The sequence below is a fragment of the Heliangelus exortis genome, chromosome 16 (assembly GCF_036169615.1).
Source record: "Heliangelus exortis chromosome 16, bHelExo1.hap1, whole genome shotgun sequence".
Taxonomy (NCBI): Eukaryota; Metazoa; Chordata; class Aves; order Apodiformes; family Trochilidae; genus Heliangelus; species Heliangelus exortis.
In genome coordinates this window covers 4,194,501-4,212,616 of record NC_092437.1, presented here as the reverse complement: position 1 = coordinate 4,212,616, position 18,116 = coordinate 4,194,501, and the positions used below count along the sequence as shown (strand labels likewise).

Genomic DNA, 18,116 nt, shown 5'->3' with positions numbered 1-18,116 from the left:
AGATGTTTGCCTGCACCAGGTGCAAGCCAAGGGCAGTGCTCGTGCTGCCAAAATTACCTTTACCTGGTGTACCCCTGAGGGAAGCTTTGGAGGCTGAGAAGTTACCATGGCCTCAAAGCCCAGGAGATGCCACTGTGTTGGTGGCTTGCATTAAGGCACCAAGGCAGGGGGGATTTCCCCAGCTGGTGAGGGAGCTCCCCAGTGCTTCCCATGTGGCCAACATCTGCCAAGCCTTCAGAACCTTTGGAGACACAAGGACAGACCCAGCCAGACAAAAAGGTGCCAGGACCTCAGGGTGAGAGATTTGGCCCCAGCATGAGGTCTTTGAACTCTGTTTTTTCCCCTCTTTAAGGTGAAAATCAGGATGCCTGGAGCTTCTTTGCCACTTTCTCACCTGGATACATTTCTACCAGGGGGGAAGAAATACAAAGGAAAGCAAAGGAGAGGAAACAAATAAATACAGGAGGGAGCCAAAGGTCTTCCAACATTGACAAGGTCTCTGCTGAGTGTCTCCCAGCTTACCAAACATAGCCAGGGCCCCGTGAAACCTCGGGCCAACCGAGAGTAGTAAGATGAGCTCCGGCTTTATTTGGCCTTACTAAAAATAGCGGAGAGAGAGGAGGGGGGGAAAAAAAAAAAAAAAAAAAAAAGAAAAAAGAAAAAAAAAAAAAAAAAAAAGGCCGAGTCAGGACCCTGCAGGACCAGTAGTCAATGGGCTGCGAGGAGCAATTGAACTCCAAGCCCTGCTGCTCCAGCTGACAGGCTATTTTTTGCCGTGGTTGACTAAATATGGTCAGGGAGGGAAGAGCTGGAGCCGGGGCCGGCGGGCCGGCGGTGCGTGTTTGGGATGCTTCGCTGGGTATATAAGCACTGGAAAGGTGGAATCGCTTTCTGACCAGCGCTCCCTCCCTCCTTTCCCCCCCGCCAGCCCCCTCCCCGGGGGGTGCGTGTGCATCCCCCCCCCCCCTTCTCTTTTCCATCATCCTGACCCCCAGCCCGGGCTGACCCCCGGGGTGGGGGTGGGGGGTGAGGAGGAGGAGGAGGAGGAGGATGAGGAAGGGGGGATTGTGGGGGTGCGCAGGCACTTGTGCAGGCGCAGCCCTTTCGCATCAAGGTGTGCTGCAATCCGGGCGGGCAAGGTTTGCTGCTCCTTAACTCCTGCTTGGCCGAGCGCGCTTGTTCCCCCTCTCCTCCCCCCCGCCCTGGTTCCCCCCGCCTCGCTATACCGCTCAGCCCCTCGCTGTACCGCGCTGCCGCCCGCCCGCTTCTCCCCCCCCCCCCCTCCCTCCTTCTCCTACTCCTCCTCCTCTTCCTCCTCCTCCTCCTCCTCCTCCTCCTCCTCCTCTCCCCGCACCGAGCCGCGCTGCAGCAGCGGGGATGGAGTTGTAGCGGTGCTGGGTGGAGGGGTGAGGGAAGGGTGGATGGGGAGGGGAGGGTTTGCCTGATGAATTTTTTTTTTTTTTAAATTTTTTTTTTTTTTTTTTTTTTTTTTTTTCTCCAAGTGAGGACTAATCCCGTTCCTGGGCCTGCTCTCTTTTTCCCTTCCTGCATTAGAGATTGGCTATAAGGAGAAGGCTGACGGCTGCAGCATGAAGCGCATTATTACCTTGTGATTCCATGACCCTCCTCTATGCATCCCTAACTCTCGAAAGCTGATTCAGCTTTCAGCTAGTGCTCTGGTGAGTCCTCTGCTGCAACAGAACCTCCTAACTGGTATGTCTTTTTTTTTTTTTTTTTTTTTTTTTTTTTCCTCCCCCTCTCTTCTGCTCCCTGCCTTGCCTTTAACCGCTACCGGCTCAGCTTGGGTTGAAATACTTTTTCTGGCCAATGTAGGACTGAGTGTGTATCCAACTTACCCGGGGACTGAAATCTGGGCTTTTGCAGCCGGCAAATGGATGTGTGTGTGTGTGTGTATGCGCCGCGTGTGTCTGGCTGTGCGGGGATGTGCTGGGCGTGTGTTTCATCGGTGCATGGGTTAGGAGACCTTCCCCCCCCCTTCCTCCCCCTTTTTTTTTTTTTTTTTCTGCTGTGGCACACTCCGCATTTAAAAGAAAAAAAAAAAAAAAAACCCGAAACAAAACAAAACCCAAACCCTAACAAACTGCAGAGCAAGCAGTGCACTAGAATAATCCGAACTGAAATGTTAGAAGTTTGACATACAACCGTTCTGCAAGGTTAAACCGGCCTTTAAATGCCTAATTCAGACACAGGCTGGCTAATGACACCTGGGGGATTGGGGCTTTATTTATTTATTTGCAACCAACTAGTGCTATGAGCTTATAGCAGCCAGAGCAAAAGGGTGAAATGTAGTTAAACTTAGCCTAAGTTGCAATGATCTCAGTGCCGCGGTGATTAACTCTTCAAATGCCGACAAATGAGCGTTAATTACAGGCGAATGGTTGGTGGGGGCGATCAGGAAGGGAATCCGAGGAGGAGAAGTTAGGTTTTCCCTGCAAGGGTTTGGAATTGAGGTTACATTTCAGGCATGACTCGACTGGTATTGCTTCTGCAGCTCAGAGTTGAGGATGGGCATTGGATTTGATGTGAGAGTGGTGAGACTTGGTCACATAATGAATTATACAGACGGCAGGACTGTGAGGTGGGTGCTGTGGTATGTACACACAGGAACACAGGTTTAGGTATGGCTTGTAGCAGGCATATGTGTATTTTACACATCCTTGTCCATAGGTATAGAAATGCTGTCTGTAAGCAGGTGTAACATATCACCCAAACACAGCCCACCTCCAGGAGGTGTTTAGAGTACGGATACATCTACATGTCTGTGCCAGAGAGTGTGTGCTCAGCAGTCGTGGGTAATTGTATAGACACAAATCTGTGATTTCTGCTGTTGGTTTAATCGTTGGGTGTCTCTTGAGCAGATGGCTGTGTCTGTGCCTCCCAAGGACTGAGCCCCCCGCCCAGCCCCTCTGCCATGGGCTGTGCTGGGGCCAGCACACGCCTCTGCCTTGGCCTCTCTGGCCTCTCCATTCTGCAATACCCAGCTCTAAATACTCTCTGTCTCCCAAAGTCCCTAAAGTTTTGCACTGCACAGCTCCCAGCCTGACTTTGCTGTGCCAGGCAGCTGTCAGCCTGGACCTAAGCAGCACCTCGAGCCCGAGGCAGAGCAGAGATGTAGTAGATACAGCACCTTGCTTCCCATCCCTCCCACCACCCTCCTTCCCCTCCACTGCCAGGCAGTACCTCAGGCTCTTTCTTCCCTTGGCCTCTTCACTATCCAGCTCCCCATCCTTTTTTTCTCCCCAGAGCAGCCACAATTTCCTTGCACACATTTTGCTGCTGAGAACCAGGCCGGGAGCTCGGTGAGTGTAGGTGGGTCGAGGATATTGGCTGATGCTCAGCCACCACCACTTGCTCTTGGTGGTAGCTGCAGGCTGGAAAGCTGAGGGTGCCTCTGGCATCACCAGTAGAAGCACTGTCATACCACTGAGCTGCTCCTCTGCCAAAAGGCACAACCCTGGAAAGCATGAGCTTCCACACAGACCCTCCAAGCCACTTTCATTCTCCAGGATGAACTTTGCTGCTGTGGGCTTGTGACACAGTCTTCAGTTTTAGTGAGGATTTAAAAGGTCATTTGTTGGTTTTTTTCTTTTTTTTTTCCTCATGTGTAGTGCTCTCTTTATTCCCTGGCAGCCACCATCCTGCTCATCTGCAGAAGTCAGGAACTGCTCAGGACACTCTGTGGCAAATGCATTTGAAGAAAGCAAAGTGGGGATGAGTTGCAGATGTTTAATGGCCCAAGGAGTCCAGGAACTGTCCCACTCTTGTCAGTCTAAAGAAAATTCAGTACCATGGAGTGCCTTGGTTGTGCAAAGCCCCTGCCAGCACTTGGATTTTTGTTGGGTTTTCTTTTTTTTTTGGAATCTTAAGCGCTCAGACCTGCCCTCACACTCCTCAGCTCTCCCTTTGCTTTAATTTCACTGCAGTCATGCATTACAATGGTGCCACAGCTCCATCTCTCTTCCCCTTCATCCAAACTAAAGGTTGAAATTTGCTTTGAAATGAGACAAAAAATTATGGTTACAAGGGCCAAGAAACGGAGCGAATGAGGAGGGGAGTTGTGCAGAGCCAGGACCGAGGTGTGTGCTGGTGTGGCATGAGAGGTGTAAAGCCCTTTTTGGGGGCTGAGCAGGGTGGATTTACACCCCAGCTCCACGTAGCCTTTACTTTCCAGGGGTGCTCAGAAAGTTGATGGGAAGGGGGGAAATATTTAAAAAATAGCAGCGATACTTAAAAAAAAAAATAAATCAGGGGGCAAGCGTCGATGCAATTAGATATTCCAAAGTTCTTAGTTTGCCACTTGCTAAGTTTAGTAAAACCCTCTTTAAAGGGCTCATTAGAAGGCTGTGAGAAATGGTAAAATTCATTAAGGGGAGGGCAGGCATTCCACATTTGCCTGGAAATTGGGAAATTTGGTGGTGGGTGCAGGTGAGCTCTCCCCACTGGCCGTGCTGAGCGTGCAGGCAGTGCCCGGGGTGACCTCCGCCGTCTCTCCCTCCCTAAATCCTCCCTATAATAGTTTCCCATTCAGCCCGGGGAGGGTTTGCAGCTCTGCCACTCGGGCCACATTGTTTGGGGGAGATTTAAAGCTCAGTGAGGCTGCCAGGAGGCGAGGGAGAGGGGCACAGGCGAGGCTGAGCCCCACGGGGGCACCAGGAGGTGTGCATGGGTGTGCATCCCACGGGGGCTGTGGGAAGCACTCGGAAAAAGACTTTGGCTCCAGCTCCCAGCACCTGCCTTTGGCTGCCTTTTATGTTGCATAGCTGCAGGTGTCTCCCCAATAACCCTGAAGCTGGTGTGGAGCTCAGCTGGATGGCTTGTAAGAAGCAATTTTGAATTTTTTTTATGTTTTATTTTGGTTTTGGGTTTGTTTTTTTTTTTCTCGTTATTTTTTTTTTTAATGCCCTGAAGTCCCCGAAAGGCTTGTGCTATCTTTTGGGGTTTGCTGATCTGCGAGGTAGTGTCTCACTCCCAGTGACCAGCAGAGGAAAAATCATTGGATTCTCTAGGTAAGACTCTTTCTTCTTCCTATGCTTTAATCTCTGCTTACGGATGAAAGCAATTGCTTGTCTGAAGCTGATGAGTTTTTGTACTCGGGCAAATGGAGCAGTGTTTCCTGGTGTCAGTTTGTAAATCAGTAGCTGGCCATTTGATTTTTGGCTTTCTGAAAGCAAATTGGCTTTTTGTTTCCAAATCACAGGATGGAGGCAATGGGGAAAGAATACACATGTAACTTTCTCCCACATGGCTTTGTCTGAAATGATATCTACGTGCATCCAAAGCAAATCCCTTCCACTCAGCTGCATTCCGGTGGTTTCCAGTCTGAAAGTTTACAATTTGGAATGAAACCCCGACTTTTGAGATGGAGTGGCAGGGTTGGCTTTTTGCTCTCTGCCTTTTTATTTGACAAAGAGCCCCTGCCAGGGCAGGCACCGGACCTCTGCTGCTTTGTATCCGGTGAATTATCCAGTTCCTTTTCCCAGGGATCAAAATCCATCACCTGCCTAGGGCAAAGCCAGGGATTACCAGGGAGGAGAGGAGCTGGGGGACTTGTGTGTGTGTGTGTGTGAGCACATGGGCTGGGCAGGAGGAAAGTCTGGTGGTTTAAACTGAGCCGTAAGTCACTCTTAGGATGTAAATTGTAAAGCAGGGCTATTTTTCCTCCTGTGACCCTATAAATGCGCATATTGAAACTACCTGCTTGAGAAACATACTTCTTTATATGCCCATATGAACCTGGCAAGCTATGGAATGTAAAGAAGTATGTATTTCAGGTGGGAACCTTTCTCAGAGGAGCAATGTGTGACTCTAGGCAAAGTGTGTGGGGGGGGAGAAAACCAGACAGGTTATTTTATTTTTCTCGGATTTTTTTTTTCTTTTTTTCTTTTTTTTTTTTTTTTTTAACTGCCTGACCTGGCAGACTGACTGGGGAGTCAATTGGTGATCTTGTTCCAGCGCGTGTATTGTTCTGTCACTTTGCCTGTGTCAGCAGGTGGAAATGCTCATCAGGACATTAAATATTCAATATGCTGACTGCGGCATGGGCTTTGAAAGGCGATGCCAGAGGAAAGCTGGCCGGCCACTCCTGGGTTTTAACAGGGATGCAGGCCAAGAGCTCCTTTTTTCCTGCTTCCCCATCAACCCTTTCTTCCCCCCCCAGAACCAGCAAACAGAGCTGGTTGCTCTTTACATCTAGGAAAGACAAAGGGAGATGGAAGGGGGGGAGGAAGAAGAGAGAGAAAAAAAAAAAGATCCAACAGTTGTGATCCAACCCCGTGCAGGGTTTTTGCTTGAAATTCATGTGCAAACTCTGCTTTTTTAATCTTCCCCACGTTCAAACTTTCTGTGTTTAAATCTGGGGAGAGGGAGATCTTGTTGGTGTGACAAGCTGGCATGTTGGCCGATCACAGCTAAAGGCAGAGGAGTGCTCTGAATACAGGGGTCTTATTTCCCTAAGGAAAAGAAGAAAATCAGCTCCTTTAACTCTGGAAGCCTTGACTGGCTTTCACTTTTCCTTTTTAACCTTTTCCGATGTAAAATAGTTGGCTCTTCTTCCAGGGTGCTGTAATGATGAGGCAAGATGAATGAAAATAGGGGTTTAAATACAAGTAAAACGTTCTGCTTAGGTGGAAGTTGCATCTGAGGGTTTTGAGCTTCCAGCCCTAAAACATCCTCACACTTCTGCCATGTCTGGTACAACGGGCAAAGCCAAACTCCTCAGAGAGCTGCTGCCCAGCTATTTAAACAGCTGAGAGCAATATTTTGCCATTCAGTGATGCCCCTGCTGTCATAACACCCCTCTTTGCTTGGCTCGCAGGCTCCTAAGGAATGGTTTGGGGGGTGGGATGCCCTGGCATCCTGCTCTGGGGTTCATTAAGCCTTCCCTGTCACAGAACCTTCATCCACAGGGAGCAGGTGAGAGGAGGAGGTTGGATTTTGAGGAGTTTTTTTGTCTGCCTCTAGATGTGTTGAGCACCATCATCACTTGTTAGACGGGTGCCAAAGGGGGTTGCCCTGTAAGAGCTTTTCTTTCTGTTTAAAATAAATACCATGGCTGATGGAAGTGTGGGGAGTGCAGAGCCCTATCCTAGCAGAGGTGGAGCTTTTTTCTTGCCTGGTGCCTTTGGGAAGGCCAAGTTTGTGCTGGAGTTTGGCTGGCTTGCACAGCATCCCCCCTGCACTTCAGGATGCTCTGGGTGTGCTGGGCCAGGACTTTCCTGGCTGGCCAGGGCTGGGTCCCATGGGATTGCAGGGATGGGGCATCCCCAAGTTTCAGGACCCCCAGCAGCCCCCCTGCACGGGGAGGGTCCCCAGGAGGGGGGGTCCTGTGGGTGTCCAGCACTGTTTTGGGGTCAGGTTTAAATCTGAAGCTGGGAGATGCCAGGAAGGGAGCTGAGCCCCAGCAGGAAAGTGCTGGTGCCCAAGAGGGGATGTAAGGGGATGTAGTTCCACTCGCTTGTAAATCATCCATGTTAGCTTGAGTCTTTGGATGAAAAATGAGGACAACTGTCACCACTCTGGATGTAACATAGAATTATAGGTTATCTATAATTTATTTATAAAGTTTCCCTCCTTTCCTTGCTGACCCTTTGCCCCAACTCTTCTTTTCCGTCTCTTTCCTCCTTTCTTTTGCTGCTTCTTTTCTCTTTCTTTTTTTTTTCTTTCTTTTCTTTTTTCCTTCTTTTTTTCTTTTTTCTATTTTCTTTTTCCTTTTTTCTTCTTTTCTTCTTTTCTTCTTTTCTTCTTTTCTTCTTTTCTTCTTTTCTTCTTTTCTTCTTTTCTTCTTTTCTTCTTTACTTCTTTACTTCTTTTCTTTTTTCTCTTTTTTCTCTTTTTTCTCTTTTTTCTCTTTTTTCTCCTTTTTCTCTTCTCTTTTCTCTTGTCACTTTTCTTTTCTCTCTTCTCCTCTTTTCTCTTTTCTCTTTTCTCTTTTCTCTTTTCTCTCTTCTCCCTTCTCCCTTCTCCCTTCTCCCTTCTCCCTTCTCCCTTCTCTCTTCTCTCTTCTCTTTTCTCTTTTCTCTCTTCTCTCTCTTCTCTTTTCTCTCTTTTCCCTTCTCTCTTCTCTTTTCTCTTTTTTTCTCTTTTCACTTTTCTTTTTCCTCTTATTTTTCCTCTTTTCTTTATTTTTTCCTGGTTTCTCTTTTTCTCTTTTTTTCTTTTTCCTTTTCACTCTTTGCTCCTCTCTCTTCCTTTTTTCTTTCTTCTTCCCACTTTCTCTCTCTTCTTCCCTTTCTTTCCCCAGCTCAGGTTTTACCAAAGCTCCTGTGCCACTGTACATTGCTCTTATGAAGGTGCTCGTGGGCTGATTTACAGTAGATACCTGCATCCCTAATGCAATTTCTATCTCCTTCCCCCACCTCACTGAATTAATACGCTTGTTAATCACATGAAATTGCTAACTTTAGGAAGTCACTAAGTGCTCAGATTTATTTTTTTATGTAAATATTTTCCAAGGCATAATTCTGAGCGTGTCTGTCTGGCAGCAGGGGAGTGGAGGTGGCAGGGGAGGCTTTGCCATGACACATATCCCAAGGGATCTGGGCTTGGGTGATGTTAAAACCCAAATGGGGTGTCTGAGTGTGCCCCCTGAGCCACAGCAACCTCTCACTGGAAGCAGATGTTGGGTGCAGGCCTTCAGCACCCACTTTGTGCTGGTTTCATCTTGAGGGCAGCTGCTCTTCCCTTTTACACCTCCTGGGATTAAACCCATGGCTGGTTTCCTTGCACTAGGTCCAGGCTATTTGGTAGCTGAAATTAAATCACTTTTTGCTCTTTATAAACTGGTGAGCATCTCCCAGCCTTGGGTCCCATCTCAGGGAAGCTGTGAGGAGCATCAGTACTGGACCCGTGGCCAAGCAGTAGCTGGGGATGCTCAGGGTGCCCCCATCCATCCTGCAAACCCAGGACCGAGCGGTGCCGGGTGCTGAAAGAGGAGCTTTGAGAATCCTAAAAGCCATAAATCCAGCGGACCAAATTAGTTAAATTTTTCTCTTCTATGCCTCACAAAATCCAGCCATTCTTCAGATGAATTCTCGGCGCGTAAGCGGAACCAGGGGCAGGTAGAAGATGGATATTTTGCACATGCCCATGAGAGCTCAGGGGGGAATTTGTGCCATGCGGATTTCCCTGGCCAGTTTTTCTTTTTTTTTTTCACTTTTGTGTGTTTGCTCTGTTGATAAGCTATTATTACTCTTGTTACTATTACTTAATATTGGAAGACAGGTGGTGCCATAAATTCCAGCACGCTCTTCCGGACAAAAAAAAAAAAAAAAAAAAAAAAAAGAGGGGGGGGAGGCCTATGTTTGCAATTCAAGTTTAATAGTGCATTCATCAAGAGCAATAAAGCATTTTATTGCACAAGTATTTCAAGGGATGTGCTGGCCCTGGTAAAAGCATCAGTAAAGGGGTGCATCAGCAATCTCATTTAAAACTGTCGACCCAACGTGAAAAATGTTGCGTTGAAGAATAAACTGCTATTAAGCATGATTAGATTGACCTGCAGGACAGATATTTTAGCTGCAGCAGCACAAGTCGATCAAAGTGAGCATCGCTTAGATTGCAAAAAAAAAAAAAAAAAAAAAAAAAAAAAAATTTTAATGCCCTAAATTAAAACCGAAAGAACCTGAGAATATTTAGGACCAGGGAGTGAGTTTGGGGGTAAGCTGTGTGTGCTCCCGATTCGAAGCAGTTTGGAAAGGTGGGGGAAAAGGGGGGGGGGAAATGTATTAATTGCTGCCCCTTTAGCATACATTGGAAGTACGTTACTCAGATCAACCAATCAAAAAAGAAATTGTGCTGACTCAGCACTTGGGCTAGTCTGCACGTCCGATTGCAGAAGAGATCAGCACTGCACTGCAGTATCTTTCCCTGCCTTTGACACCAGCCTAGCTGGGCAGGGCTTCCCTTGTGCTTCCCAGGACTGGTTTAGGCCAAGAGCAAGAGAAGGCCCCGAAGAGAGGAGGAGAGACTCAAGGTTGCACGAGCCCGGAGCTGCTAACGAGGCTTTTTAGTCAGGAAGGAAGAGCTCCCATGCTAGGTCTGCCCTGCCAGCTGCAAGCGGAATGAATTGCTTGGGAATATATCTATTTTTAAAGACTTTCACCACATCTTGCACTTAGCAGTGACTGTGGGTGAGGGGGTGGTGTGTTCCTCCTTGCATGAGAAATATCCTCGCTCCTTAGCTCAGATCCCTCCCCTGCAAGCCCAGGGCTGGTTTCAGCGTGTGGAGATGGCACCTTTCATGTTTGCTGTTTGACCCTCAAGTTGCTCTTGACCTCAGCCAAGTGGGCAGTGATGCTGGGAGATGCTTTCCCAGCCCAGTGCTCCAAGGATGGGAGCCCACCGTTGGCTTGCAGATGAGTTCTTTATCTCCCCTGCCTCAGTTTCCCTCCGAGGCAGAGTTGATGCTTGCTGTGGTGTTGCTAAAGCTGTTGCTCATAGCATGAGGCTCAAACTAGAGGAGGCCAAGGCAGGTTGATGCAGCTCCCCAAGGATGAGCTTCTCCTGGTTTTGCAAGGACTTCCCAGCTCAGGTGTTTGTGTGCTCAGTGGTGCCAGGCACTTGTTTTGGGGAGACAGCCCAAATGGACTGTACCCCCTTTCTGCCCTCCTGCCCAGCTGTGAAGATCATCTCTGAGTGGCTGCAGGGTGTGAAGTGCCAGGGCTGGACCTCAAGAGGGACCTGTGGCTGCCTGAGGGACACCTGAGCTGGGCAGTGGGGCTCATGGGATGCTCAAACACCGTGCCCCGGGGTGCTCCAAAGCCTCTTTGCTTGTGCTGAGCAGCAACGTGCATCCTCACAGGAGCTGGTATTTTGGTCAAGTGGCTTGTAGAGAGGAGCAGTGGCCGAGGAGGATATCCCTGTGCAGACAGGGAAGGCTTTCAGGCACAGATATGTCAGGAAGAAAGCAGAATTTAACAGGGCAAGATTTTAGGTGGAGCGGTCACTGGTGGTGCTCGAGGGAGAAGCTGGGGCTGGGGAGAAGCAGGGTGGCTGACATCTTCAGCAGACACATGGGGTTTTTTTTTGTTTGTTTCTGTTGTGTTTGTTTTGGTTTTTTTTTTGTTTGTTTGTTTGTTGCTTGTTTGGGGTTTATTTTTGTTGCATTTGGGTTGCAATTTGGTGCTCGAGGGAGAAGCTACAGGCTGGGGCTGGGGAGAAGCAGGGTGGCTGACATCTTCCAGACACATGGGTTTTTTATTTGTTGTTATTTTTGATGAGTTTGTTTTTTGTTTGTTTGTTTGTTGCTTTTTGGGTTTGTTTTGTTTGGTTTTTTTGGTGCATTTTGGGTTGGTTTTTCCCCCCTTATTTTTTCCATGCAGAAGAGGGCCTCACCATGCCCAGATATGGCCCGGGCTGGGATCTGGGCCTCTGGCTAAAAAAGCCCTGGGTAGATTGAAGAGCCCAGAGAGGGGGACTGGGGAACAACTGCTATAAATAGTGCTCATTCTCAGCTGTCCTTCTGGTGGGACCGGATTAGGTGGCATCTGGGCAGCCAAGAGGCGTGGGGCTCGTGACCACCGACCACAGAAGTCACCCAGCAGCTGTAAGGACAGGAGCCAGCAAAGCCCTTACATAGGCAAGTCAACCCTGGCATTTGGGGAGCTGGAGAGAGCTGCCTGGGGCAGGAATTCGGTGACCTAAGAGCAATTGAGAATAAAGTTCACCCTGACAGCAGGGGGAATGCTTCCAATCTGAGAAGTGACCCCGTGGCAGAGGCAGGACGTGGCCTTCAGCTGCTGAAGCTGCTTGGTGGAACAGAAAGAAGGTGTTGGGAGGGAAGATCTTCCTGAGATGAAGAGCCTGGTGTCTCCTTCTGTGATGCAGTGGGTTAATTTGCTGGCAGTGAGATTATTGGAAGCTCTGATTTAATATTTCTGTTTGCTTGGAGTAAACGAATTAACAAACAAACAAAAAAACCCCAAACAAAACAACAACAAAAAAACCCCCAACCCCAAGTCTTAATAATTTAAGGCACCAATTTGATCAAGGCTAGTAGAAAATAATAACTCTCATGCAGTGATTTCACTCCTAACTATGCAGAAAGTGGACAGTGGGCTCAGGTGATGTCCCCATGGATGCAATATTACTGCTCCCTGGGTATGAAGGGCACAGGAGGGTGCATACAGGTGCAGGAGCCTGATCCAGCTCCTGTATCAGCAGTGGAAATATCTGTGTTTTGTTTGAATTAAGCTCAGCCTTGAGTATCTGAAGAGAAAACGTGGATCAGGGAATGGGGATGGTTTGGCCATGTGGAGGAGATGGCTCTGCAGGCAGTTCCCAGGGGGGATGTCCTGAAACATCTGCAATGGGGGTTGGGGTTACAAAGCAGGGAGTGATGCTGTGGTTGGTCCTTGAGCAGGTCTGATGTGGGATGGGGTCAAGGATTCGTGGCAGAGTGGGGCAGGCTGGGTGAGGAGGGGGTGTCTGACCAAGCTTTTCCCATTCCCTTCCTCCCTTCCCTTCCATGTCAGGAATTTGATGCAGAGAGCACTGCACCACCTTCCTTTCCTTAAATGAAGCCAGCTTTGCCCTAAAGCCTAAATTGTCTTTGAGACAATATAATGCACTGGCTAAAACCTATTGTGCCTTTTTTTTTTTTTTTTTTTTTTGCAAAGACCAGCAAAAGCACCCCATGTGCTGTCCCCCCCTTGTCCTCCGTGCTCATTTGGCCTATTTGAAGATGAATTTATTCCTGGGAAGGTTCCCATCAATTTGCCTTGCTCTTTTGTTGACAAGCTTATTAAAAACCTGGGCAACTACATGTTAAACTTTTATCAGTGTCAAGGAAGAACACATCCTTTGAGCAGCCACAAAAGTTATGGATTGGGTCTTAACGTTCCTTGTTGCACTGTTCAGCTGAGTCAGCGTAACAAATAGAAGCTGCCACTTCCTTTTTTTCCCCTTTCTTGGGAGACAGCTCTCTTAACATTGTAGGTAACAGTGTCCAATAATGAAAAAAAAAAAGGTTTCAGGTCTGGGTAAACATGAGCTTTTTCTTTTTTTTTGTGTGTGTGTGTCCAGCTCGAAGTCTTTAATAATTTGATTTCTTAAAACAGGAACAAAATATGAACCCTAAAGGCAGTTATTGCTTCGTAGCTCTGAGCCAATAGTTTTGCTAAAATAACTGTTACTTTATAGTGTTTTTAAAAAAAAAATAGCCCCCAAATTCATAAGGTTTGTTGTACCAAAAGTGATGTGATCCCATCCACTGCAAAGGCAGGAAGGGCTTGGGATGATGCTTAGGATGTGGCTTTTGTGCTGCTGCAGTGTGGGATCTTTGCTCTTCTTCTATAGTCATGAGATGAAACAAAGAGGAGGCCAATATGTTGCACCAAAGATGTTAAAAATAAAGCGTTAGAATCACATAACCTAGTTCCCATTTTTGTTGTGCAGCTGAGTTTTTAGGAGTTGAAAGAAGCCCAAGAAATTATCAGCGAGAAGGGGTTTGAACTGCTCCAACGACAGGCAGGGGAAAAAAAAAAAAAAAAAAGGGAATATCCATAGGACTGAGCTGCAATTCTTAAACTCCACTGGATGAATAAATAACTGTCCCCAAACAGCATCTTTCTCTGCCTGTCACCGTGTCCAAGGATTTTTTAGTTCTTAAACAGGTTTGCTGGCATAATTTGTCAAGTCCAACAGGGAGGTTCCTGTGTGACAGAGGATCATTTTTCACCACGCACAGCGTGGCACCAAAGCAGTCCTGCAGGCTCTGAGCAACTCCATAATTAGATAAGAGTTAAGGGACAGGAATTAGATGGATCATCATTCCCCCTCTAGGATCCAGCAGAGCCAGGCTCTGGCCATCCCGTGCCGTGGCGAAAGCAGGCAGGGAGCATTCTGGACAAATCTGTCCTCCTCCAGGAGTTTATCTACAATGCCATTTGCTCCAATTATAACTAATTGGACACATATTGCATTTTCATAGCATCTAATTTTCTATTGATTTTAACGGGGCTGCTGGTGTTTTGTACTATTAAGTGGTATCTCGTATCAGTTGCTGTTTAAAAATGCTGAGTACACTCCCCTGTATGGAATTATGCAGTCAGCAGATGTTTTAAAACCTTTTTAATTGTTTGGTCCATAAAATGCACAAACTGTATTAGGGAACGGCTTTGTTCTCTTTTGAGTGGCTGAGTTGAAAAAAAAAAAAGACAAAAAAGAAAAAAAAAAAAAAAGACAAAATATCCAACCCCACAGCTATTTCCACTGTTGGTTTCAGCTCCCAGTGGCTGCTTGGAGCCTCCCATCCTGCAGGAGCAGCTCTTGAGGGTCCTTCTCTGTCCCACTTGGAGCCAGAACATTTGCAGCTCCATCCAGGTATCAATGCTCTGCACTGCCAGAGAAGATCAATGCTTCAAATAGGACTTTTTAAAAAAAATTTTCACAAGAGACCTAGGTCCAAAATTTGGGTTAATGCAGATACTCTGTACAAGAGTCAAGATTTTTCAGAAAGTCACTGTCAACTTTCTAACTAAGGAATAAGGTGATAATTTTAGGATTTGAGGCTTTATTCTCTGGCATGGGTATGGCCACGTAGCCCAACAATACATCCAAATAAAATCAGGCTATCAAATTAGCCACTGCACTTCAGCAAATCCTCAGTGAAGCAGGATGAAGGCGATAGTCCTCTGTTCAGCATCATTTAAAGAAGATTTAAAAGAGAGATTGAGGGGAGGACCGGCGAGGTGGGCTGGCAAAAAGCCTTTCCAGCAGTGCACAGTGGATCATTGGATCACGGATATTGGATAATGGCATTAATGGCAGAGAAGGCAGAGAAAAGGTGATGGGAAATATGCCACGGGGCAGCTGCATTCCTCCCAGGCTGCCAAGGAGTTTGCCACGAGTGCTTTGCTTTTTTCCAGCCATTAGCAAGAGCTGCGTGGTGTCTGCGGGAGACAGGTGAGTTCATGGGGGTGTGTAAATTAAATAGACACTTTATTAAGTTCAGGTAATAGTTTGGGTTTGAAAGACTGAGTGGCTACTGCAATGTCAGCAACTACCTCAGAGCACAAAGGAACTGAGTGCTTTTTAATTAAGTCAAATAAAATCCAAGCAGAAGACTCCCGAGCCTCATCCGGAGTCTACTTTTTGGGTTGAGTATCTATAATTTTAGAAATGTTAATAAAACACAGTCCACTTTTTCCCTGTCATAATAAAAGTCAAATTAATATTTGATGTCTGTAAGGAAAAGGATAGAAGGGGGAGGTTGTATTTTCTGGTTTACAAATGGCAAATTGTGCAGAATACAGCAACTGTGGCATTGATTTAAGCAGCCTTGCAAAGACACCGTGCAGTAAAGTTGAATCATCTGCAGTACAAGGATGTCTGTTTGGTGAAAAAAAAATAGCAAACTGGGAGAGTAGACATTTTCCTGTATTATCAAAAGCCACTTAATTTTGGGGAAATTTCCTCCGATTTAGTAACGTTTGGATGGAAATCAAATAACACATTAGCTTGAGGAAAGGAGGAAAAAAAACCTTCCCAAGCTAATTACAAAGGGAATGTGCACTTCATTAAGATAAAGCTGTAGGAAATCAATGTTCTGTATTGTTGTTTTTTCCTTTTGATTGGATTTTAGGATGATAAATTGTTAATGCATTTGATCTAAAAATGATTTGTTTATTCAGATGAAGAGCAACAGTACTTTGTCTCATTTGGCCTTTTAGCTTATAATGATAATGGCTTTGAGGGATGCTCATTTCTCAAAAGGGTATTGGACTGGAACAGGCAGGAGATTTCTGGACTCAGAAGGATGGGCCCTATGCAAGGGTTGGTTGTAGGCTAATTCTATTGCATGTTGAATCTTCTGCTTCATTAGGAATATCGATAAATGCTGATAAATTCTTTGACTTTTCCCTACTGTCTATAACACATCTTTATTAGGATGGTGAGGATAAAGTGGAAGGGTCTTCAATAGATCAGAAGCTCTTATGTTGCCTACTGCTGATCCTCCTTGCCATGGCAGTGCTTTGATAATGAGGGGATTTGGCCTCTTCTCTTGCCTCTAATCACTGCCAATGAAGCTGAAACTCAGGCCAGAAGCAAAACACAGGCACTAAGCAATGGTGGGCAGAGAAAAGTGATGCTCAGGTTTATTTTTTTTTACTTTGGCTTTAAATTTCTTCTAAGAAGTGTTTCTTACCAGTGTGCACCTGGCTCTCCAAGGCCACCCTGCAGTGTGTGGGGACTTCGCCCAGCTTGGGGATGTACAGGTCTGGTGGGCAGGCAGGGCTTGGAGCTTTGTCCTGCCTGTGGTGGCACCAATCCTGGCACCCAGGATGGTGAGGACAGAAAGGACCTTTCCAAAAGTCTGGCTTCACTTTGGACAGCAAACCTAAATCTGGTGGTGTTGGGTGGGTGAGTTTTTTGTGGTGCTGTAGCAGATTGCTCTTGCAGCACCAGGTAGGTAGGAAGGGACAGGGACCCCAAGCCCTGCCTGGCTGTTGAGGATGGGCAGAGCTCTGCTCTCAGGTCCTGGCAGCACCAGGCAGGCAGAGGTGAGCCCTGGACCCCCCCATTTCAGGGGATGAGCACCAACAACTCAAGGAGAGAGCAAAAGCTTCAGCACAGCTTTGAGCACATCTCAGAGAAGCCTCTGTAGTTCACCTAACCCAGGTGGCTCATACAACCTCAGCTCCCCATCCTGGGGAGGCTACAAACCCTGGGGTGTTGCAGCTCTCTCCAACTGATAACATGGGCTGCTCTTTATTGGCTGCTGGGAAAGCCTCAGCACCAGAGAGACATCATTAGTTTTGATTAATGGCATCCAGAAGAGAGAAAAACTAATTTTCTAAAAAGGAAAACCTCACCCATAACTCACTGCTGAGAATTTAAACAAAATGTTACAGGACATCCGTGCTGATTTCAGAGGTGTTCCTGAGCATGCTCCAAAACAAAGCAGGGGGGGGAGTGAAGACAGCACCTGGTGGAGGATGCTTGGTGTGACCTCTGTCCCCCACTGCTGCTTTCAAGTGGCTCTCCCCATATCCCTGGAACCAGGGCAGAGGAAACATTCCTGGGGAGCAGAGCATGTTTTAAGTGAGTGGTGGTGATGCTCAGGCAGCTTGGTGTCTGCTAACCCAAAATCTGAGTGTCCACCAGCACAGCATTGGTCACCCATGGCACATCCACCTCCCCCCAGTCACCAGTAAATAATTACTTTTCTTTGCCTCCTGTAACTCACCAAAAGATGAATTTAATACTTCCATGTCTTCACTGTCTTAAGTTTCCATTTAGTTCCTTGGCCTGATTGTCTTCTGAAAAGGTACCTAGAGATAACTCGATTAAATTAATTGTAAAGCTCTTTTTTAAAAGCTATTCTCTCTCTTTCTCTCTCTCTCTCTCTCTGTGTATTTATAGGCAGCTTAGAGTAATGGGCCTGGCCAGTTAAGTGATCTGCAGTTCTCACTGTTACAATGCAAAGCTTGGATTTCTTGGGGAGCTCCAGGGCTGGCCCACCCACCATATTCCTGCCTGCAGGAATTGTAAGGGCAGGTGCTTTTCCCTAGGATCAGCTTGCAGCGTGGTGGGCTGGGAGGAAGAGGGGGGGAAAAGTCACCTTTGCCTTCTGACGCATATAAATTCTTTAAATAGGTTATGCACATGGCAATGTGCAATATCTGTGCGTGGCTCTGGGTTAAGAAGGAAAGGACTTTATTGGCTCCCTCTGCAGAGATGATCGGAGCTGCTGTGATTTTTAAAATTTGATTTACTGAGTTATTTTTAGCAGGGGGGTGGTCACGCCGCAGCCGGGCTCTCCAGGAGAAATCAACTCCCCAGCTCTGCAACATGAACCATGGGGCAAGTGGCTTGGGTAGGGCTGCCTGGCAGGGGCTCACGTTTCTCCCTTTGGGGGAAAAAATTGCCTAATTAGGAGATTTCAAGAAAGAAAAAGCATTTTTCCCTCCCCCCTGGTTTCTCCCTCTTTCTTTTTCCTTTCCACCTCTTTCTGGTTGGTTTCTGATGATGGCAAATGCAACCATTGCTTGTCTCGGGCAGATCTTAAAGCTGCTGAGTTTAATGCCAGATGAGAAAACGTGGGGAGCTTTGCAGGGAAGCAAAGGCTGCTGAGCCCTAAGGAAGATTTCAGGTAT

The 18,116-nt window shown here is 47.0% G+C and overlaps 1 long non-coding RNA gene across 15 annotated transcripts in view; it reads left to right on the top strand.

The window, feature by feature from the left end:
• The first annotated feature begins 929 nt into the window (after positions 1–929).
• Positions 930–18,116, top strand: part of LOC139803338 (uncharacterized) — a 67,150-nt gene continuing 49,963 nt past the window's right edge. For 13 of the 15 annotated variants that reach the window (XR_011728979.1, XR_011728978.1, XR_011728977.1 and 10 more), the window contains exons 1-2: positions 930–1,139; positions 1,555–1,713. This is a non-coding gene — a long non-coding RNA (uncharacterized lncRNA). Of the gene's footprint in view, positions 1,140–1,554; positions 1,714–4,929; positions 5,028–18,116 lie in introns of all 15 variants that reach the window. The other 2 variants (XR_011728985.1, XR_011728973.1) reach the window with 2 other exon arrangements.